Genomic DNA, 24,140 nt, shown 5'->3' on the forward strand with positions numbered 1-24,140 from the left:
CCCAGCCAGTATATACCCAGCCAGTATATACACGTGTACCAGGTTTCACAGAGAGGATAAGATAAAAGGATCCAACACTTAAAAGTAACATGATGAATGGTTTCCCTTCCTGGATTGGCTGGCTGGTTGCCATGGAGAGTCAAATGAAAACTTTAATTTAAAAAAATGGATTGATTGGACACCTTTTGCTGTCTTTTGTAATGGAAAGTGTGTGTGTGTGTGTGTGTGTGTGTGTGTGTGTGTGTGTGTGTGTGTGTGTGTGTGTATGTTGCCCATGGTACATACTATATTGGTAGTCTTTGATCTCCTGGTCCTTGGTACTGATGCCGTCCTTCAGCTTTTCCTGGACAGACACAAAGACAAGGAAGAGGATTAGAAATCACACAGACATGACTCCGGTCTTCTGTAGCTCAGTCGGTAGAGCATCATGCTTGCGACGCCAGGATTGTAGGTTCGATTCCCGGGACCACCCGTAAGTAAATACTGATGAAACAGTACGGCAGGCAGACTAGTCTGTGTTTTGTAATATAATTTCCCTGTAAGATTTTCCTTCAAAACGTCTTCCAGTGGAGAGGTATTATAGATCCCTGTATGAAGTACTATATCAACACTGACGGTGTTAAACTCTCCTCATTATATTATAGATCCCTGTATGAAGTACTGCATCAACACTGACAGTGTTAAACTCTCCTCCCTCATTATATTATAGATCCCTGTATGAAGTACTGCATCAACACTGACAGTGTTAAACTCTCCTCCCTCATTATATTATAGATCCCTGTATGAAGTACTGCATCAACACTGACAGTGTTAAACTCTCCTCCCTCATTATATTATAGATCCCTGTATGAAGTACTGCATCAACACTGACAGTGTTAAACTCTCCTCCCTCATTATATTATAGATCCCTGTATGAAGTACTGCATCAACACTGACAGTGTTAAACTCTCCTCCCTCATTATATTATAGATCCCTGTATGAAGTACTGAAACAACACTGACGGTGTTAAACTCTCCTCCCTCATTATATTATAGATCCCTGTATAAAGTACTATAACACTGACGGTGTTAAACTCTCCTCCCTCATTATATTATAGATCCCTGTATAAAGTACTATAACACTGACGGTGTTAAACTCTCCTCCCTCATTATATTATAGATCCCTGTATAAAGTACTATAACACTGACAGTGTTAAACTCTCCTCCCTCATTATATTATAGATCCCTGTATGAAGTACTATAACACTGACGGTGTTAAACTCTCCTCCCTCATTATATTATAGATCCCTGTATAAAGTACTATAACACTGACAGTGTTAAACTCTCCTCCCTCATTATATTATAGATCCCTGTATGAAGTACTGCATCAACACTGATGGTGTTAAACTCTCCTCCCTCATATTATAGATCCCTGTATGAAGTACTGCATCAACACTGATGGTGTAAAACTCTCCTCCCTCATATTATAGATCCCTGTATGAAGTACTGCATCAACACTGACGGTGTTAAACTCTCCTCCCTCATTATATTATAGATCCCTGTATGAAATACTATAACACTGACGGTGTTACTCTCCTCCCTCATTATATTATAGATCCCTGTATGAAGTACTGAAACAACACTGACGGTGTTAAACTCTCCTCCATCATTATATTATAGATCCCTGTACGAAGTACTACATCAACACTGATGGTGTTAAACTCTCCTCCATCATTATATTATAGATCCCTGTATGAAGTACTGCATCAACACTGACAGTGTTAAACTCTCCTCCCTCATTATATTATAGATCCCTGTATGAAGTACTATAACACTGACGGTGTTAAACTCTCCTCCATCATTATATTATAGATCCCTGTATGAAGTACTATAACACTGACAGTGTTAAACTCTCCTCCCCCATTATATTATAGATCCCTGTATGAAGTACTATATCAACACTGACGGTGTTAAACTCTCTAACCTCATTATATTATAGATCCCTGTATGAAGTACTGCATCAACACTGACAGTGTCAAACTCTCCTCCATCATTATATTATAGATCCCTGTATGAAGTACTATAACACTGACGGTGTTACTCTCCTCCCCCATTATATTATAGATCCCTGTATGAAGTACTATAACACTGACGGTGTTACTCTCCTCCCCCATTATATTATAGATCCCTGTACGAAGTACTACATCAACACTGATGGTGTTAAACTCTCCTCCATCATTATATTATAGATCCCTGTACGAAGTACTACATCAACACTGATGGTGTTAAACTCTCCTCCATCATTATATTATAGATCCCTGTATGAAGTACTGCATCAACACTGACAGTGTTAAACTCTCCTCCCTCATTATATTATAGATCCCTGTATGAAGTACTATATCAACACTGATGGTGTTAAACTCTCCTCCCTCATTATATTATAGATCCCTGTATGAAGTACTATATCAACACTGACGGTGTTACTCTCCTCCCCCATTATATTATAGATCCCTGTATTAAGTACTGCATCAACACTGACGGTGTTAAACTCTCCTCCCTCATTATATTATAGATCCCTGTATGAAGTACTGCAACAACATTGACGGTGTTAAACTCTCCTCCCTCATTATATTATAGATCCCTGTATGAAGTACTATAACACTGACGGTGTTAAACTCTCCTCCCTCATATTATAGATCCCTGTATGAAGTACTATATCAACACTGACGGTGTTAAACTCTCCTCCCTCATTATATTATAGATCCCTGTATGAAGTACTATAACACTGACGGTGTTAAACTCTCCTCCCTCATTATATTATAGATCCCTGTATGAAGTACTGCAACAACACTGACGGTGTTAAACTCTCCTCCCCCATTATATTATAGATCCCTGTATGAAGTACTATATCAACACTGACGGTGTTAAACTCTCCTCCCCCATTATATTATAGATCCCTGTATGAAGTACTAAAACAACACTGACAGTGTTAAACTCTCTAACCTCATTATATTATAGATCCCTGTATGAAGTACTGCAACAACATTGACGGTGTTAAACTCTCCTCCCTCATTATATTATAGATCCCTGTATGAAGTACTATAACACTGACGGTGTTAAACTCTCCTCCCTCATATTATAGATCCCTGTATGAAGTACTGCATCAACACTGACGGTGTTAAACTCTCCTCCCTCATTATATTATAGATCCCTGTATGAAGTACTATAACACTGACGGTGTTACTCTCCTCCCTCATTATATTATAGATCCCTGTATGAAGTACTATAACACTGACGGTGTTAAACTCTCCTCCCTCATTATATTATAGATCCCTGTATGAAGTACTGAAACAACACTGACGGTGTTAAACTCTCCTCCCTCATTATATTATAGATCCCTGTATGAGGTACTGAAACAACACTGACGGTGTTAAACTCTCCTCCCTCATTATATTATAGATCCCTGTATGAAGTACTATAACACTGACGGTGTTACTCTCCTCCCCCATTATATTATAGATCCCTGTATGAAGTACTATAACACTGACGGTGTTACTCTCCTCCCCCATTATATTATAGATCCCTGTACGAAGTACTACATCAACACTGATGGTGTTAAACTCTCCTCCATCATTATATTATAGATCCCTGTATGAAGTACTGCATCAACACTGACAGTGTTAAACTCTCCTCCCCCATTATATTATAGATCCCTGTATGAAGTACTGCAACAACACTGACAGTGTTAAACTCTCCTCCCCCATTATATTATAGATCCCTGTACGAAGTACTACATCAACACTGACAGTGTTAAACTCTCCTCCCCCATTATATTATAGATCCCTGTATGAAGTACTATAACACTGACGGTGTTACTCTCCTCCCTCATTATATTATAGATCCCTGTATGAAGTACTATATCAACACTGACAGTGTTAAACTCTCCTCCCTCATTATATTATAGATCCCTGTATGAAGTACTAAAACAACACTGACAGTGTTAAACTCTCTAACCTCATTATATTATAGATCCCTGTATGAAGTACTGCAACAACATTGACGGTGTTAAACTCTCCTCCCTCATTATATTATAGATCCCTGTATGAAGTACTATAACACTGACGGTGTTAAACTCTCCTCCCTCATATTATAGATCCCTGTATGAAGTACTGCATCAACACTGACGGTGTTAAACTCTCCTCCCTCATTATATTATAGATCCCTGTATGAAGTACTATAACACTGACGGTGTTACTCTCCTCCCTCATTATATTATAGATCCCTGTATGAAGTACTATAACACTGACGGTGTTAAACTCTCCTCCCTCATTATATTATAGATCCCTGTATGAAGTACTGAAACAACACTGACGGTGTTAAACTCTCCTCCCTCATTATATTATAGATCCCTGTATGAAGTACTACATCAACACTGACAGTGTTAAACTCTCCTCCCTCATTATATTATAGATCCCTGTATGAAGTACTACATCAACACTGACGGTGTTAAACTCTCCTCCCTCATTATATTATAGATCCCTGTATGAGGTACTGAAACAACACTGACGGTGTTAAACTCTCCTCCCTCATTATATTATAGATCCCTGTATGAAGTACTATAACACTGACGGTGTTACTCTCCTCCCCCATTATATTATAGATCCCTGTATGAAGTACTATAACACTGACGGTGTTACTCTCCTCCCCCATTATATTATAGATCCCTGTATGAAGTACTGCATCAACACTGACAGTGTTAAACTCTCCTCCCCCATTATATTATAGATCCCTGTATGAAGTACTGCAACAACACTGACAGTGTTAAACTCTCCTCCCCCATTATATTATAGATCCCTGTACGAAGTACTACATCAACACTGACAGTGTTAAACTCTCCTCCCCCATTATATTATAGATCCCTGTATGAAGTACTATAACACTGACGGTGTTACTCTCCTCCCTCATTATATTATAGATCCCTGTATGAAGTACTATATCAACACTGACGGTGTTAAACTCTCCTCCCTCATTATATTATAGATCCCTGTATGAAGTACTGCATCAACACTGACGGTGTTAAACTCTCCTCCCTCATTATATTATAGATCCCTGTATGAAGTACTATAACACTGACGGTGTTAAACTCTCCTCCCCCATTATATTATAGATCCCTGTATGAAGTACTAAAACAACACTGACAGTGTTAAACTCTCTAACCTCATTATATTATAGATCCCTGTATGAAGTACTGCAACAACATTGACGGTGTTAAACTCTCCTCCCTCATTATATTATAGATCCCTGTATGAAGTACTATAACACTGACGGTGTTAAACTCTCCTCCCTCATATTATAGATCCCTGTATGAAGTACTGCATCAACACTGACGGTGTTAAACTCTCCTCCCTCATTATATTATAGATCCCTGTATGAAGTACTATAACACTGACGGTGTTACTCTCCTCCCTCATTATATTATAGATCCCTGTATGAAGTACTGAAACAACACTGACGGTGTTAAACTCTCCTCCCTCATTATATTATAGATCCCTGTATGAAGTACTGCATCAACACTGACGGTGTTACTCTCCTCCCCCATTATATTATAGATCCCTGTATGAAGTACTATATCAACACTGACGGTGTTACTCTCCTCCCCCATTATATTATAGATCCCTGTATGAAGTACTGAAACAACACTGACGGTGTTAAACTCTCCTCCCTCATTATATTATAGATCCCTGTATGAAGTACTGCATCAACACTGACGGTGTTAAACTCTCCTCCCTCATTATATTATAGATCCCTGTATGAAGTACTGCATCAACACTGACGGTGTTAAACTCTCTAACCTCTCCTCCCTCATTATCTTGTCACACGCTCTCCTTCTCCTCTCCTGTTTTATAGACATGTGCATTTTCCTCAATAAGCTCTGTAGATCATTTATCCAACACACCATATACAGTGGTACAACTGAACTGAAGAACAGGCATTAATTAACCTGCTGTAGACAGTCTACTGTGTGTTCATATGTGAGAGAGTGTGTGTTCTGTCTGGGTAATTGTAATACAGGGGGGTTATGCAATGTATACCCCTCTGTATCTTAATGGCTATTAGGCTGTGAGATCAAACACACTGTTTCCACATGAGGAACAGATGGCTGGACGCACCTGGGTCATACCTGGGACACGTGATTTGGGTCAGGCAGGGAGAGGAACATTGGATGTTCCTGATTGGGACTGAGTTTCCTATCAGTCAGTAAAACACAGAGCTGTGAGGATCGTTCTGTTCCCTATAACACAGAGCTATGAGGATCGTTCTGTTCTCTATCAGTCTGTACAACACAGAGCTGTGAGGATCGTTCTGTTCCCTATCAGTCTGTACAACACAGAGCTATGAGGATCGTTCTGTTCCCTATCAGTCTGTACAACACAGAGCTGTGAGGATCGTTATGTTCCCTATCAGTCTGTACAACACAGAGCTGTGAGGATCGTTCTGTTCCCTATAACACAGAGCTATGAGGATCGTTCTGTTCCCTATAACACAGAGCTATGAGGATCGTTCTGTTCCCTATAACACAGAGCTATGAGGATCGTTCTGTTCCCTATCAGTCTGTACGACACAGAGCTGTGAGGATCGTTCTGTTCCCTATCAGTCTGACCAACACAGAGCTATGAGGATCGTTCTGTTCCCTATCAGTCTGACCAACACAGAGCTGTGAGGATCGTTCTGTTCCCTATCAGTCTGTACGACACAGAGCTATGAGGATCGTTCTGTTCCCTATAACACAGAACTATGAGGATCGTTCTGTTCCCTATAACACAGAGCTGTGAGGATCGTTCTGTTCCCTATCAGTCTGGACAACACAGAGCTATGAGGATCGTTCTGTTCCCTATCAGTCTGTACAACACAGAGCTGTGAGGATCGTTCTGTTCCCTATCAGTCTGTACAACACAGAGCTATGAGGATCGTTCTGTTCCCTATCAGTCTGACCAACACAGAGCTATGAGGATCGTTCTGTTCCCTATCAGTCTGACCAACACAGAGCTGTGAGGATCGTTCTGTTCCCTATCAGTCTGTACGACACAGAGCTATGAGGATCGTTCTGTTCCCTATAACACAGAACTATGAGGATCGTTCTGTTCCCTATCAGTCTGACCAACACAGAGCTATGAGGATCGTTCTGTTCCCTATCAGTCTGGACAACACAGAGCTGTGAGGATCATTCTGTTCCCTATCAGTCTGACCAACACAGAGCTATGAGGATCGTTCTGTTCCCTACAACACAGAGCTATGAGGATCGTTCTGTTCCCTATAACACAGAGCTATGAGGATTGTTCTGTTCCCTATCAGTCTGGACAACACAGAGCTATGAGGATCGTTCTGTTCCCTATCAGTCTGTACAACACAGAGCTGTGAGGATCGTTCTGTTCCCTATCAGTCTGTACAACACAGAGCTATGAGGATCGTTCTGTTCCCTATCAGTCTGTACAACACAGAGCTATGAGGATCGTTCTGTTCCCTATCAGTCTGTACAACACAGAGCTATGAGGATCGTTCTGTTCCCTATCAGTCTGACCAACACAGAGCTGTGAGGATTGTTCTGTTCCCTATCAGTCTGTACAACACAGAGCTATGAGGATCGTTCTGTTCCCTATAACACAGAGCTGTGAGGATCGTTCTGTTCCCTATAACACAGAGCTATGAGGATCGTTCTGTTCCCTATCAGTCTGTACAACACAGAGCTATGAGGATCGTTCTGTTCCCTATAACACAGAGCTGTGAGGATCGTTCTGTTCCCTATCAGTCTGACCAACACAGAGCTGTGAGGATCGTTCTGTTCCCTATCAGTCTGTACGACACAGAGCTGTGAGGATCGTTCTGTTTCCTATAACACAGAGCTGTGAGGATCGTTCTGTTCCCTATAACACAGAACTATGAGGATCGTTCTGTTCCCTATAACACAGAGCTGTGAGGATCGTTCTGTTCCCTATAACACAGAGCTATGAGGATCGTTCTGTTCCCTATCAGTCTGTACAACACAGAGCTGTGAGGATTGTTCTGTTCCCTATAAGAGAGCTATGAGGATCGTTCTGTTCCCTATCAGTCTGACCAACACAGAGCTATGAGGATCGTTCTGTTCCCTATCAGTCTGTACAACACAGAGCTATGAGGATCGTTCTGTTCCCTATCAGTCTGACCAACACAGAGCTATGAGGATCGTTCTGTTCCATATCAGTCTGACCAACACAGAGCTATGAGAATCGTTCTGTTCCCTATAACACAGAGCTGTGAGGATCGTTCTGTTCCCTATCAGTCTGTACGACACAGAGCTATGAGGATCGTTCTGTTTCCTATAACACAGAGCTGTGAGGATCGTTCTGTTCCCTATAACACAGAATTATGAGGATCGTTCTGTTCCCTATAACACAGAGCTGTGAGGATCGTTCTGTTCCCTATCAGTCTGACCAACACAGAGCTATGAGGATCGTTCTGTTCCCTACAACACAGAGCTATGAGGATCGTTCTGTTCCCTATCAGTCTGTACAACACAGAGCTATGAGGATCGTTCTGTTCCCCATCAGTCTGACCAACACAGAGCTATGAGGATCGTTCTGTTCCCTATCAGTCTGTACAACACAGAGCTATGAGGATCGTTCTGTTCCCTATCAGTCTGTACAACACAGAGCTATGAGGATCGTTCTGTTCCCTATCAGTCTGTACAACACAGAGCTATGAGGATCGTTCTGTTCCCTATCAGTCTGTACAACACAGAGCTATGAGGATCGTTCTGTTCCCTATCAGTCTGACCAACACAGAGCTGTGAGGATCGTTCTGTTCCCTATCAGTCTGTACAACACAGAGCTATGAGGATCGTTCTGTTCCCTATAACACAGAGCTGTGAGGATCGTTCTGTTCCCTATAACACAGAGCTATGAGGATCGTTCTGTTCCCTATCAGTCTGTACAACACAGAGCTATGAGGATCGTTCTGTTCCCTATAACACAGAGCTGTGAGGATCGTTCTGTTCCCTATCAGTCTGACCAACACAGAGCTGTGAGGATCGTTCTGTTCCCTATCAGTCTGTACGACACAGAGCTGTGAGGATCGTTCTGTTTCCTATAACACAGAGCTGTGAGGATCGTTCTGTTCCCTATAACAAAGAACTATGAGGATCGTTCTGTTCCCTATAACACAGAGCTGTGAGGATCGTTCTGTTCCCTATAACACAGAGCTATGAGGATCGTTCTGTTCCCGATCAGTCTGTACAACACAGAGCTTTGAGGATTGTTCTGTTCCCTATAAGAGAGCTATGAGGATCGTTCTGTTCCCTATCAGTCTGACCAACACAGAGCTATGAGGATCGTTCTGTTCCCTATCAGTCTGTACAACACAGAGCTATGAGGATCGTTCTGTTCCCTATCAGTCTGACCAACACAGAGCTATGAGGATCGTTCTGTTCCATATCAGTCTGACCAACACAGAGCTATGAGAATCGTTCTGTTCCCTATAACACAGAGCTGTGAGGATCGTTCTGTTCCCTATCAGTCTGTACGACACAGAGCTATGAGGATCGTTCTGTTTCCTATAACACAGAGCTGTGAGGATCGTTCTGTTCCCTATAACACAAAATTATGAGGATCGTTCTGTTCCCTATAACACAGAGCTGTGAGGATCGTTCTGTTCCCTATCAGTCTGACCAACACAGAGCTATGAGGATCGTTCTGTTCCCTACAACACAGAGCTATGAGGATCGTTCTGTTCCCTATAACACAGAGCTATGAGGATCGTTCTGTTCCCTATCAGTCTGTACAACACAGAGCTATGAGGATCGTTCTGTTCCCTATCAGTCTGACCAACACAGAGCTATGAGGATCGTTCTGTTCCCTATCAGTCTGACCAACACAGAGCTATGAGGATCGTTCTGTTCCCTATCAGTCTGTACAACACAGAGCTATGAGGATCGTTCTGTTCCCTATCAGTCTGACCAACACAGAGCTATGAGGATCGTTCTGTTCCCTATCAGTCTGTACAACACAGAGCTATGAGGATCGTTCTGTTCCCTATAACACAAAGCTATGAGGATCATTCTGTTCCCTATAACACAGAGCTATGAGGATCGTTCTGTTCCCTATCAGTCTGGACAACACAGAGCTATGAGGATTGTTCTGTTCCCTATCAGTCTGTACAACACAGAGCTGTGAGGATCGTTCTGTTCCCTATCAGTCTGTACAACACAGACCTATGAGGATCGTTCTGTTCCCTATCAGTCTGTACAACACAGAGCTATGAGGATCGTTCTGTTCCCTATCAGTCTGTACAACACAGAGCTATGAGGATCGTTCTGTTCCCTATCAGTCTGTACAACACAGAGCTATGAGGATCGTTCTGTTCCCTATCAGTCTGTACAACACAGAGCTATGAGGATCGTTCTGTTCCCTATAACACAGAGCTGTGAGGATCGTTCTGTTCCCTATCAGTCTGACCAACACAGAGCTATGAGGATCGTTCTGTTCCCTATAACACAGAGCAATGAGGATCGTTCTGTTCCCTATAACACAGAGCTATGAGGATCGTTCTGTTCCCTATAACACAGAGCTGTGAGGATCGTCCTGTTCCCTATCAGTCTGACCAACACAGAGCTGTGAGGATCGTTCTGTTCCCTATCAGTCTGACCAACACAGAGCTATGAGGATCGTTCTGTTCCCTATAACACAGAGCTATGAGGATCGTTCTGTTCCCTATCAGTCTGTACAACACAGAGCTGTGAGGATCGTTCTGTTCCCTATCAGTCTGACCAACACAGAGCTGTGAGGATCGTTCTGTTCCCTATCAGTCTGTACAACACAGAGCTATGAGGATCGTTCTGTTCCCTATAACACAGAGCTGTGAGGATCGTTCTGTTCCCTATCAGTCTGTACAACACAGAGCTATGAGGATCGTTCTGTTCCCTATAACACAGAGCTGTGAGGATCGTTCTGTTCCCTATCAGTCTGTACGACACAGAGCTGTGAGGATCGTTCTGTTCCCTATCAGTCTGTACGACACAGAGCTATGAGGATCGTTCTGTTTCCTATAACACAGAGCTGTGAGGATCGTTCTGTTCCCTATAACACAGAACTATGAGGATCGTTCTGTTCCCTATCAGTCTGTACGACACAGAGCTATGAGGATCGTTCTGTTCCCTATCAGTCTGTACGACACAGAGCTGTGAGGATCGTTCTGTTCCCTATCAGTCTGTACAACACAGAGCTGTGAGGATCGTTCTGTTCCCTATCAGTCTGTACAACACAGAGCTATGAGGATCGTTCTGTTCCCTATAACACAGAGCTGTGAGGATCGTTCTGTTCCCTATTAGTCTGACCAACACAGAGCTGTGAGGATCGTTCTGTTCCCTATCAGTCTGACCAACACAGAGCTGTGAGGATCGTTCTGTTCCCTATCAGTCTGTACAACACAGAGCTGTGAGGATCGTTCTGTTCCCTGTTAGTCTGACCAACACAGAGCTATGAGGATCGTTCTGTTCCCTATAACACAGAGCTGTGAGGATCGTTCTGTTCCCTATCAGTCTGTACAACACAGAGCTATGAGGATCGTTCTGTTCCCTATCAGTCTGACCAACACAGAGCTATGAGGATCGTTCTGTTCCCTATAACACAGAGCTGTGAGGATCGTTCTGTTCCCTATCAGTCTGTACAACACAGAGCTATGAGGATCGTTCTGTTCACCTATCAGTCTGACCAACACAGAGCTATGAGGATCGTTCTGTTCCCTATCAGTCTGTATGACACAGAGCTATGAGGATCGTTCTGTTCCCTATCAGTCTGTACGACACAGAGCTATGAGGATCGTTCTGTTCCCTATCAGTCTGTACGACACAGAGCTATGAGGATCGTTCTGTTCCCTATCAGTCTGTACGACACAGAGCTGTGAGGATCGTTCTGTTCCCTATCAGTCTGTACAACACAGAGCTGTGAGGATCGTACAATACTCTGATTCAGACATGTTCAGCTGTGTGGCTGGATACAGTGGTACTCTGATTCAGACATGTTCAGCTGTGTGGCTGGATACAGTGGTACTCTGATTCAGACATGTTCAGCTGTGTGGCTGGATACAGTGGTACTCTGATTCAGACATGTTCAGCTGTGTGGCTGGATACAGTGGTACTCTGATTCAGACATGTTCAGCTGTGTGGCTGGATACAGTGGTACTCTGATTCAGACATGTTCAGCTGTGTGGCTGGATACAGTGGTACTCTGATTCAGACATGTTCAGCTGTGTGGCTGGATACAGTGGTACTCTGATTCAGACATGTTCAGCTGTGTGGCTAGATACAGTGGAGCTCTGATTCAGACATGTGAGTTCATGTGAATAACTAACGGAAACACTGACTTAGTTACTCTTCATTCCAGATGAGAGAACGTCAGATGGCTACGTCAACACCCACACACACACACACACACACGCACACACACACGCACACACACACACCTCCTAATAATGCTTCTCAACCTGAGGCAACTGCCCACCAGCACCAATGATGCTGTCTGCAGAGCTGAGGAAAGACATTGATCCGTGTATCCGTGATGTGATCATATCCAAGAATGGCGTAGCAGTCGGATGTGTCTTTGTCTTGTCTTGTCCCGTGTAAATAGTATTCGTATTTTTCGTATACATTTCGTATTTATTTTAATTTCACTTTCCATCTAGGAACTGAATATACATTCCTACATTCCGCCTCACCCAATGTGGTACGGACCTGCTATTTTTTATATACTTTTGAACCGTAACCCCAATCAGAAGCTAGCCAGATAACTAGCTACTAGCTAGTAGTCAGTTAGCCACTGCTGCGGTCTTCGCCCTTAACTCGGACACAGCCAGCTTCAATACCGGGCAGATACCTGCCAGTCTGCAAGCGCGATATCAACCCAGAGCATATAGGACTGCTTTTTCTCTACCACATCACCGGATTCCCGACGCAAGCTCTGGACAATTACACCGTATTATCACAGCTAGCTAGCTGCAACCGAGTGGCTACTACTGGCTAACACCTCTGTCCCGAAGCAAGCACCAGTTAGCCTTGAGCTAGCCTCGAGCTAGGCCCATCTGCCGGCTAGCTGCAGCGCGATATCAACCCAGAGCATATAGGACTGCTTTTTCTCTACCACATCACCGGATTCCTGACGCAAGCTCTGGACAATTACACCGTATCATCACAGCTAGCTAGCTGCAACCGAGTGGCTACTACTGGCTAACACCTCTGTCCCGAAGCAAGCACCAGTTAGCCTTGAGCTAGCCTCGAGCTAGGCCCATCTGCCGGCTAGCTGCAAGCGCGATATCAACCCAGAGCATATAGGACTGCTTTTTCTCTACCACATCACCGGATTCCTGACGCAAGCTCTGGACAATTACACCGTATCATCACAGCTAGCTAGCTGCAACCGAGTGGCTACTACTGGCTAACACCAGTTAGCCTTGAGCTAGCCTCGAGCTAGGCCCATCTGCCGGCTAGCTGAAGAGCTAGTGCCACTGCCACTGCCACGAAGCTAGCACCAGTTAGCAAACACTATTCTACAATTCACAACCTCTCTTTCGCCATCGCCATCTGGCTTGGATTCTCTGTCGACACAACCACGTCTGAGCAGACCCCCTCCGTCTGAGCAGACCACCCCCCGGGCTACTAACTTTACACGCCGCGTGCTAGCTTAGTGGAGGCCTCCTCTGCTCCATCTACGGCTGCCCCCTGGACACTATGATCACTTGGCTACATAGCTGATGCATGCTTGACTGTCCATTAATTCACGGTACTCCATTCTGTTTATTTGTGTCTTATCTGTCGGCTCTGTGCTTTAACTCAGGATCTGTGTGTAGTTAATCCGACCCTCTCTGCCTAGTCATCGCCATTTTTTACCTGTTGTTGCTGTGTCAGACTAGCACCCTGTTATTGCTGCTGTTATCTTACCTGTTGTTTTAGCTAGCTCTCCCAATCAAGACCTGCAATCACTTGCCTTATTGTATGTCTCTCTCAAATATCAATATGCCTTGCATACTGTTGTTCAGGCTAGTTTTCATTGTCATTGTTTTGGTTTGCAATGGACCCTGTAGTTCCACTCTCCGTACCTCTGATACCCCCTTTGTCCCACCCCCCACACATGCGGTGACCTCACCCATTGAGACCAGCATGTCCAGAGATACAACCTCTCTTATCATCACCCAGTGCCTGGGCTTGCCTCCGCTGTACCCGCGCCCCTCCATACCCCTGTCTGCACATTATGCCCAGAATCTATTCTACCACGCCCATAAATCTGCTCCTTTTATTCTTTGTCCCCAACGCTCTAGGCGACCAGTTTTGATAGCCTTTAGCCGCACCCTCATCCTACTACTCCTCTGTTCCTCGGGTGATGTGGAGGTAAACCCAGGCCCTGCATGTCCCCAGTCACCCTCATTTGTTGACTTCTGCGACCGAAAAAGCCTTGGCCTCATGCATGTCAACATCAGAAGCCTCCTCCCTAAGTTTGCCTTACTCACCGCTTTAGCACACTCTGCCAATCCTGATGTCCTTGCCGTGTCCGAATCCTGGCTTAGGAAGGCCACCAAAAATTCTGAGATTTCCATACCCAACTATAACACTTTCCGTCAAGATAGAACTGCCAAAGGGGGAGGAGTTGCAATCTACTGCAGAGATAGCCTGCAAAGTTCTGTCATACTTTCCAGGTCTATGCCCAAACAGTTCGAACTTCTAATTTTAAAAATTAATCTCTCCAGAAATAAGTCTCTCACTGTTGCCGCCTGCTACCGACCCCCCTCAGCTCCCAGCTGTGCCCTGGACACCATCTGTGAATTGATCGCTCCCCATCTAGCTTCAGAGTTTGTTCTGTTAGGTGACCTAAACTGGGATATGCTTAACACCCCGGCAGTCCTACAATCCAAGCTTGATGCCCTCAATCTCACACAAATCATCAAGGAACCCACCAGGTACAACCCTAAATCCGTAAACATGGGCACCCTAATAGACATTATCCTGACCAACCTGCCCTCCAAATACACCTCTGCTGTCTTCAATCAAGATCTCAGCGATCACTGCCTCATTGCCTGTATCCGCCACGGGTCTGCGGTCAAACGACCACCCCTCATCACTGTCAAACGCTCCCTAAAACACTTCTGCGAGCAGGCCTTTCTAATCGACCTGGCCCGGGTACCCTGGAAGGATATTGACCTCATCCCGTCAGTTGAGGATGCCTGGTCATTCTTTAAATGTTACTTCCTCACCATATTAGACAAGCATGCTCCGTTCAAAAAATGCAGAACCAAGAACAGATATAGCCCTTGGTTCACTCCAGACCTGACTGCCCTCGACCAGCACAAAAACATCCTGTGGCGAACTGCAATAGCATCGAAGAGCCCCCGCGATATGCAACTGTTCAGGGAAGTCAGGAACCAATACACGCAGTCAGTCAGGAAAGCAAAGGCCAGCTTTTTCAAGCAGAAATTCGCATCCTGTAGCTCTAACTCCAAAAAGTTCTGGGATACTGTAAAGTCCATGGAGAACAAGAGCACCTCCTCCCAGCTGCCCACTGCACTGAGGCTAGGTAACACGGTCACCACCGATAAATCCGTGATAATCGAAGACTTCAACAAGCATTTCTCAATGGCTGGCCATGCCTTCTTCCTGGCGACTCCAACCTTGGCCAACAGCCCCGCCCCCCCCGCTGCTACTCGCCCAAGCCTCCCCAGCTTCTCCTTTACCCAAATCCAGATAGCAGATGTTCTGAAAGAGCTGGAAAACCTGGACCCATACAAATCAGCTGGGCTTGACAATCTGGACCCCCTATTTCTGAAATTGTCCGCCGCCATTGTCGCACCCCCTATTACCAGCCTGTTCAACCTCTCCTTCGTATCATCTGAGATCCCCAAGGATTGGAAAGCTGCCGCGGTCATCCCCCTCTTCAAAGGGGGAGACACCCTGGACCCAAACTGTTACAGACCTATATCCATCCTGCCCTGCCTATCTAAGGTCTTCGAAAGCCAAGTCAACAAACAGATCACTGACCATCTCGAATCCCACCGTACCTTCTCCGCTGTGCAATCCGGTTTCCGAGCCGGTCACGGATGCACCTCAGCCACGCTCAAGGTACTAAACGACATCATAACCGCCATCGATAAAAGACATTACTGTGCAGCCGTCTTCATCGACCTGGCCAAGGCTTTCGACTCTGTCAATCACCATATTCTTATCGGCAGACTCAGTAGCCTCGGTTTTTCTAATGACTGCCTTGCCTGGTTCACCAACTACTTTGCAGACAGAGTTCAGTGTGTCAAATCGGAGGGCATGTTGTCCGGTCCTCTGGCAGTCTCTATGGGGGTACCACAGGGTTCAATTCTCGGGCCGACTCTTTTCTCTGTATACATCAATGATGTTGCTCTTGCTGCGGGCGATTCCCTGATCCACCTCTACGCAGACGACACCATTCTATATACTTCCGGCCCTTCCTTGGACACTGTGCTATCTAACCTCCAAACGAGCTTCAATGCCATACAACACTCCTTCCGTGGCCTCCAACTGCTCTTAAACGCTAGTAAAACCAAATGCATGCTTTTCAACCGTTCGCTGCCTGCACCCGCACGCCCGACTAGCATCACCACCCTGGACGGTTCCGACCTAGAATATGTGGACATCTATAAGTACCTAGGTGTCTGGCTAGACTGCAAACTCTCCTTCCAGACTCATATCAAACATCTCCAATCCAAAATCAAATCAAGAATCGGCTTTCTATTCCGCAACAAAGCCTCCTTCACTCATGCCGCCAAACTTACCCTAGTAAAACTGACTATCCTGCCGATCCTCGACTTCGGCGATGTCATCTACAAAATAGCTTCCAACACTCTACTCAGCAAACTGGATGCAGTTTATCACAGTGCCATTCGTTTTGTTACTAAAGCACCTTATACGACCCACCACTGCGACCTGTATGCCCTAGTCGGCTGGCCCTCGCTACATGTTCGTCGTCAGACCCACTGGCTCCAGGTCATCTACAAGGCTATGCTAGGTAAAGTGCCGCCTTATCTCAGTTCACTGGTCACGATGGCTACACCCACCCGCAGCACGCGCTCCAGCAGGTGTATCTCACTGATCATCCCTAAAGCTAAAACCTCATTTGGACGCCTTTCCTTCCAGTTCTCTGCTGCCTGCGACTGGAACGAATTGCAAAAATCTCTGAAGTTGGAGACTTTTATCTCCCTCAACAACTTTAAAAATCTGCTATCCGAGCAGCTAACCGATCGCTGCAGCTGTACATAGTCCATCTGTAAACTACCCACCCTATTTACCTACCTCACCCCCCATTCTGCTTTTATTTATTTACTTTTCTGCTCTTTTGCACACCAGTACCAATATCTCTTCTTGCACATGATCATCTGATGATTTATCACTCCAGTGTTAATCTGCTAAATTGTAATTATTCGATTTATTGCCTACCTCATGCCTTTTGCACACATTGTATATAGATTCTCTTTTTTCTACCATGTTATTGACTTGTTTATTGTTTACTCCATGTGTAACTCTGTGTTGTCTGTTCACACTGCTATGCTTTATCTTGGCCAGGTCGCAGTTGCAAATGAGAACTTGTTCTCAACTAGCCTACCTGGTTAAATAAAGGTGAAATAAAATAAAAATAAAAATGTGCCTGTGTTGGACCTGAGCAGTGATCAGTCACTGTCCATCACAGATAACACACACCTAGGGAATGAGACCTGATCCCATGTGAGGGATTCATCAGTCATGAGGACAATATGATCAAACCACATCTCTTCCTGATAAAGACAGAGGTTCATTACCAGGATCTCTTCCTGATAAAGACAGAGAGGTTCATTACCAGTATCTCTTCCTGATAAAGACAGAGAGGTTCATTACCAGGATCTCTTCCTAATAAAGACAGAGAGGTTCATTACCAGGATCTCTTCCTGATAAAGACAGAGAGGTTCATTACCAGGATCTCTTCCTGATAAAGACAGAGAGGTTCATTACCAGGATCTCTTCCTAATAAAGACAGAGAGGTTCATTACCAGGATCTCTTCCTGATAAAGACAGAGAGGTTCATTACCAGGATCTCTTCCTGATAAAGACAGAGAGGTTCATTACCAGGATCTCTTCCTGATAAAGACAGAGAGGTTCATTACCAGTATCTCTTCCTGATAAAGACAGAGAGGTTCATTACCAGTATCTCTTCCTGATAAAGACAGAGAGGTTCATTACCAGTATCTCTTCCTGATAAAGACAGAGAGGTTCATTACCAGGATCTCTTCCTGATAAAGACAGAGAGGTTCATTACCAGGATCTCTTCCTGATAAAGACAGAGAGGTTCATTACCAGGATCTCTTCCTGATAAAGACAGAGAGGTTCATTACCAGGATCTCTTCCTAATAAAGACAGAGAGGTTCATTACCAGTATCTCTTCCTGATAAAGACAGAGATGTTCATTACCAGTATCTCTTCCTGATAAAGACAGAGAGGTTCATTACCAGTATCTCTTCCTGATAAAGACAGAGAGGTTCATTACCAGTATCTCTTCCTAATAAAGACAGAGAGGTTCATTACCAGGATCTCTTCGTGATAAAGACAGAGAGGTTCATTACCAGTATCTCTTCCTGATAAAGACAGAGAGGTTCATTACCAGTATCTCTTCCTGATAAAGACAGAGAGGTTCATTACCAGTATCTCTTCCTGATAAAGACAGAGAGGTTCATTACCAGGATCTCTTCCTAATAAAGACAGAGAGGTTCATTACCAGGATCTCTTCCTGATAAAGACAGAGAGGTTCATTACCAGGATCTCTTCCTGATAAAGACAGAGAGGTTCATTACCAGGATCTCTTCCTAATAAAGACAGAGAGGTTCATTACCAGGATCTCTTCCTGATAAAGACAGAGAGGTTCATTACCAGGATCTCTTCCTGATAAAGACAGAGAGGTTCATTACCAGGATCTCTTCCTGATAAAGACAGAGAGGTTCATTACCAGTATCTCTTCCTGATAAAGACAGAGAGGTTCATTACCAGTATCTCTTCCTGATAAAGACAGAGAGGTTCATTACCAGTATCTCTTCCTGATAAAGACAGAGAGGTTCATTACCAGGATCTCTTCCTGATAAAGACAGAGAGGTTCATTACCAGGATCTCTTCCTGATAAAGACAGAGAGGTTCATTACCAGGATCTCTTCCTGATAAAGACAGAGAGGTTCATTACCAGGATCTCTTCCTGATAAAGACAGAGAGGTTCATTACCAGTATCTCTTCCTGATAAAGACAGAGAGGTTCATTACCAGTATCTCTTCCTGATAAAGACAGAGAGGTTCATTACCAGTATCTCTTCCTGATAAAGACAGAGAGGTTCATTACCAGGATCTCTTCCTGATAAAGACAGAGAGGTTCATTACCAGTATCTCTTCCTGATAAAGACAGAGAGGTTCATTACCAGTATCTCTTCCTGATAAAGACAGAGAGGTTCATTACCAGTATCTCTTCCTGATAAAGACAGAGAGGTTCATTACCAGTATCTCTTCCTGATAAAGACAGAGAGGTTCATTACCACTATCTCTTCCTGATAAAGACAGAGAGGTTCATTACCAGGATCTCTTCCTGATAAAGACAGAGAGGTTCATTACCAGTATCTCTTCCTGATAAAGACAGAGAGGTTCATTACCAGTATCTCTTCCTGATAAAGACAGAGAGGTTCATTACCAGTATCTCTTCCTAATAAAGACAGAGAGGTTCATTACCAGGATCTCTTCCTGATAAAGACAGAGAGGTTCATTACCAGTATCTCTTCCTAATAAAGACAGAGAGGTTCATTACCAGTATCTCTTCCTGATAAAGACAGAGAGGTTCATTACCAGTATCTCTTCCTGATAAAGACAGAGAGGTTCATTACCACTATCTCTTCCTGATAAAGACAGAGAGGTTCATTACCAGGATCTCTTCCTGATAAAGACAGAGAGGTTCATTACCAGGATCTCTTCCTGATAAAGACAGAGAGGTTCATTACCAGTATCTCTTCCTGATAAAGACAGAGAGGTTCATTACCACTATCTCTTCCTGATAAAGACAGAGAGGTTCATTACCACTATCTCTTCCTGATAAAGACAGAGAGGTTCATTACCAGTATCTCTTCCTGATAAAGACAGAGAGGTTCATTACCAGGATCTCTTCCTGATAAAGACAGAGAGGTTCATTACCTCTTCCTGATAAAGACAGAGAGGTTCATTACCAGTATCTCTTCCTGATAAAGACAGAGAGGTTCATTACCAGGATCTCTTCCTGATAAAGACAGAGAGGTTCATTACCAGTATCTCTTCCTGATAAAGACAGAGAGGTTCATTACCAGTATCTCTTCCTGATAAAGACAGAGAGGTTCATTACCAGTATCTCTTCCTGATAAAGACAGAGAGGTTCATTACCAGTATCTCTTCCTGATAAAGACAGAGAGGTTCATTACCAGTATCTCTTCCTGATAAAGACAGAGAGGTTCATTACCAGTATCTCTTCCTGATAAAGACAGAGAGGTTCATTACCAGTATCTCTTCCTGATAAAGACAGAGAGGTTCATTACCAGTATCTCTTCCTGATAAAGACAGAGAGGTTCATTACCAGTATCTCTTCCCAGGAGCCTTTATAGAAGATGGGGCTGTTGACGTTCCAGTAGGCGCACAGACACTCTAAACGGCCCAGCTGGAAACAGAGAGAGAGAACAGGAAGTCAACAGAGAGAGGACAGGAAGTCAACTGGGCACTGGGTCATATCAACAATGTCACCCCGACGTTACAAATCAACAACATACAGCACAGCTTTGCCCTGAAACCTGTTAGGCCTTCCATGAAGCAGCTGTGTGAGCCACAGAACTATGTTCCTACCGTGGCAGTGTTACCTTGGAGCAGAATGACAAGAGATCCTAACAACATCGACATGTATTCATTTAACGCTCCACAAACCAGTCGTTACCTTGTAGATGATTCTGGCTGCCTCGTTCAGAATACACCCCTTCCAGTTCTCATCGGTCGTCTACAAACAAAAATCACAAGGGAAATGAACCAGCAGAATGACTGATATCAGAAAGACTCGTCACGTCTTGTCAACCAGTGTGTGTGTGTGTGTGTGTGGACCTGTAGACTCATCACATCTTGTCCCTCAGTGTGTGTGTGTGTGTACCTGTAGACTCAGCTCAGCCAGAGTGACTCCCATAGAGACGGGCTGATGGGGGTCTAATATCTGGAACACACAAACCACAGAGACAATCACACAACCTCCCATAATGCACTGGGAGACAGGAAATACTAGAAAATTAGGTGAGGAAATGAGACAAGGAGAGGAGGAAAGCAGACAAGAAGAGTAAGTGAGGAAAGGAGACAGGAGGTAAGGAAAGGAGACTAGGAGATGAGGTGAGGAAATGAGGGAAAAGGAACAAGGAGAGGAGTTGAGGAGACAAGGAGAGACAGTGACGAGAGGAGATGAGGAAAGGAGACAAGGATATGAGGTGTGAGGAGAAAACAAAAAGAGGTGAGGAAAGGAGATAAGGATATGAGGTGTGAGGAGAAAACAAAAAGAGGTGAGGAAAGGAGATGAGGAAAGATGAGCAGAGGCAGTGAGGAGAGAAGACAAGGAAAGGAGGTGAGGAAAGGATATAGAAGAGGTGAGGAAAGGAGACAGAGAGAGAGGGGGCTGTGAGAGGAGGAGTATTGTCCCCCAGCTCTAGAAACTAACATCGTCCTCATATCTGATATGGATGCTGGTGATCTTGACTTGTAGGTTCTTGATGACTTGCGTGGCCAGCTTCTCAGCAAACGTGTCCTTCTTCTCATCTTTCTGAGGCTTTTCTGAAATGACCAGAACAAGCTACTCAGGCAGCCGATAATGACCAGAACAAGCTAGTCAGGCAGCCGATAATGACCAGAACAAGCTGCTCAGGCAGCTGATAATGACCAGAACAAGCTACTCAGGCAGCTGATAATGACCAGAACAAGCTACTCAGGCAGCTGATAATGACCAGAACAAGCTACTCAGGCAGCTGATAATGACCAGAACAGGCTACTCAGGGCGCTGATAATGACCAGAACAAGCTACTCAGGGCAGCTGATAATGACCAGAACAAGCTACTCAGGGCAGCTGATAATGACCAGAACAAGCTACTCAGGGCAGCTGATAATGACCAGAACAAGCTACTCAGGGCAGCTGATAATGACCAGAACAAGCTACTCAGGGCAGCTGATAATGACCAGAACAAGCTACTCAGGGCAGCTGATAATGACCAGAACAAGCTACTCAGGGCAGCTGATAATGACCAGAACAAGCTACTCAGGGCAGCTGATAATGACCAGAACAAGCTACTCAGGGCAGCTGATAATGACCAGAACAAGCTACTCAGGGCAGCTGATAATGACCAGAACAAGCTACTCAGGGCAGCTGATAATGACCAGAACAAGCTACTCAGGGCAGCTGATAATGACCAGAACAAGCTACTCAGGGCAGCTGATAATGACCAGAACAAGCTACTCAGGGCAGCTGATAATGACCAGAACAAGCTACTCAGGGCAGCTGATAATGACCAGAACAAGCTACTCAGGGCAGCTGATAATGACCAGAACAAGCTACTCAGGGCAGCTGATAATGACCAGAACAAGCTACTCAGGGCAGCTGATAATGACCAGAACAAGCTACTCAGGGCAGCTGATAATGACCAGAACAAGCTACTCAGGGCAGCTGATAATGACCAGAACAAGCTACTCAGGGCAGCTGATAATGACCAGAACAAGCTACTCAGGGCAGCTGATAATGACCAGAACAAGCTACTCAGGGCAGCTGATAATGACCAGAACAAGCTACTCAGGGCAGCTGATAATGACCAGAACAAGCTACTCAGGGCAGCTGATAATGACCAGAACAAGCTACTCAGGGCAGCTGATAATGACCAGAACAAGCTACTCAGGGCAGCTGATAATGACCAGAACAAGCTACTCAGGGCAGCTGATAATGACCAGAACAAGCTACTCAGGGCAGCTGATAATGACCAGAACAAGCTACTCAGGGCAGCTGAAAATGACCAGAACAAGCTACTCAGGGCAGCTGATAATGACCAGAACAAGCTACTCAGGGCAGCTGATAATGACCAGAACAAGCTACTCAGGGCAGCTGATAATGACCAGAACAAGCTACTCAGGGCAGCTGATAATGACCAGAACAAGCTACTCAGGGCAGCTGATAATGACCAGAACAAGCTACTCAGGGCAGCTGATAATGACCAGAACAAGCTACTCAGGGCAGCTGAAAATGACCAGAACAAGCTACTCAGGGCAGCTGATAATGACCAGAACAAGCTACTCAGGGCAGCTGATAATGACCAGAACAAGCTACTCAGGGCAGCTGATAATGACCAGAACAAGCTACTCAGGCAGCTGATAATGACCAGAACAAGCTACTCAGGCAGCTGATAATGACCAGAACAAGCTACTCAGGCAGCTGATAATGACCAGAACAAGCTACTCAGGCAGCTGATAATGACCAGAACAAGCTACTCAGGCAGCTGATAATGACCAGAACAAGCTACTCAGGCAGCTGATAATGACCAGAACAAGCTACTCAGGCAGCTGATAATGACCAGAACAAGCTACTCAGGCAGCTGATAATGACCAGAACAAGCTACTCAGGTAGCTGATAATGACCAGAACAAGCTACTCAGGCAGCTGATAATGACCAGAACAAGCTACTCAGGGCAGCTGATAATGACCAGAACAAGCTACTCAAGGCAGCTGATAATGACCAGAACAAGCTACTCAGGCAGCTGATAATGACCAGAACAAGCTACTCAGGGCAGCTGATAATGACCAGAACAAGCTACTCAGGGCAGCTGATAATGACCAGAACAAGCTACTCAGGCAGCTGATAATGACCAGAACAAGCTACTCAGGCAGCTGATAATGACCAGAACAAGCTACTCAGGGCAGCTGATAATGACCAGAACAAGCTACTCAGGCAGCTGATAATGACCAGAACAAGTTACTCAGGCAGCTGATAATGACCAGAACAAGCTACTCAGGCAGCTGATAATGTGAACTGGTTGAAATCCACACAAGTCATTGGAAGATCTAAGAGGATGTCTTTTGGTCAATACTACTGTC

General features: G+C 44.5%; 1 pseudogene; it reads right to left on the reverse strand.

Moving 5' to 3' along the window:
* Window positions 1–24,140, reverse strand: part of LOC129846454 (intermembrane lipid transfer protein VPS13C-like) — a 49,500-nt pseudogene that overhangs the window by 22,362 nt on the left and 2,998 nt on the right.

Source organism: Salvelinus fontinalis, unplaced genomic scaffold (assembly GCF_029448725.1).
Source record: "Salvelinus fontinalis isolate EN_2023a unplaced genomic scaffold, ASM2944872v1 scaffold_0551, whole genome shotgun sequence".
Lineage (NCBI taxonomy): Eukaryota > Metazoa > Chordata > Actinopteri > Salmoniformes > Salmonidae > Salvelinus > Salvelinus fontinalis.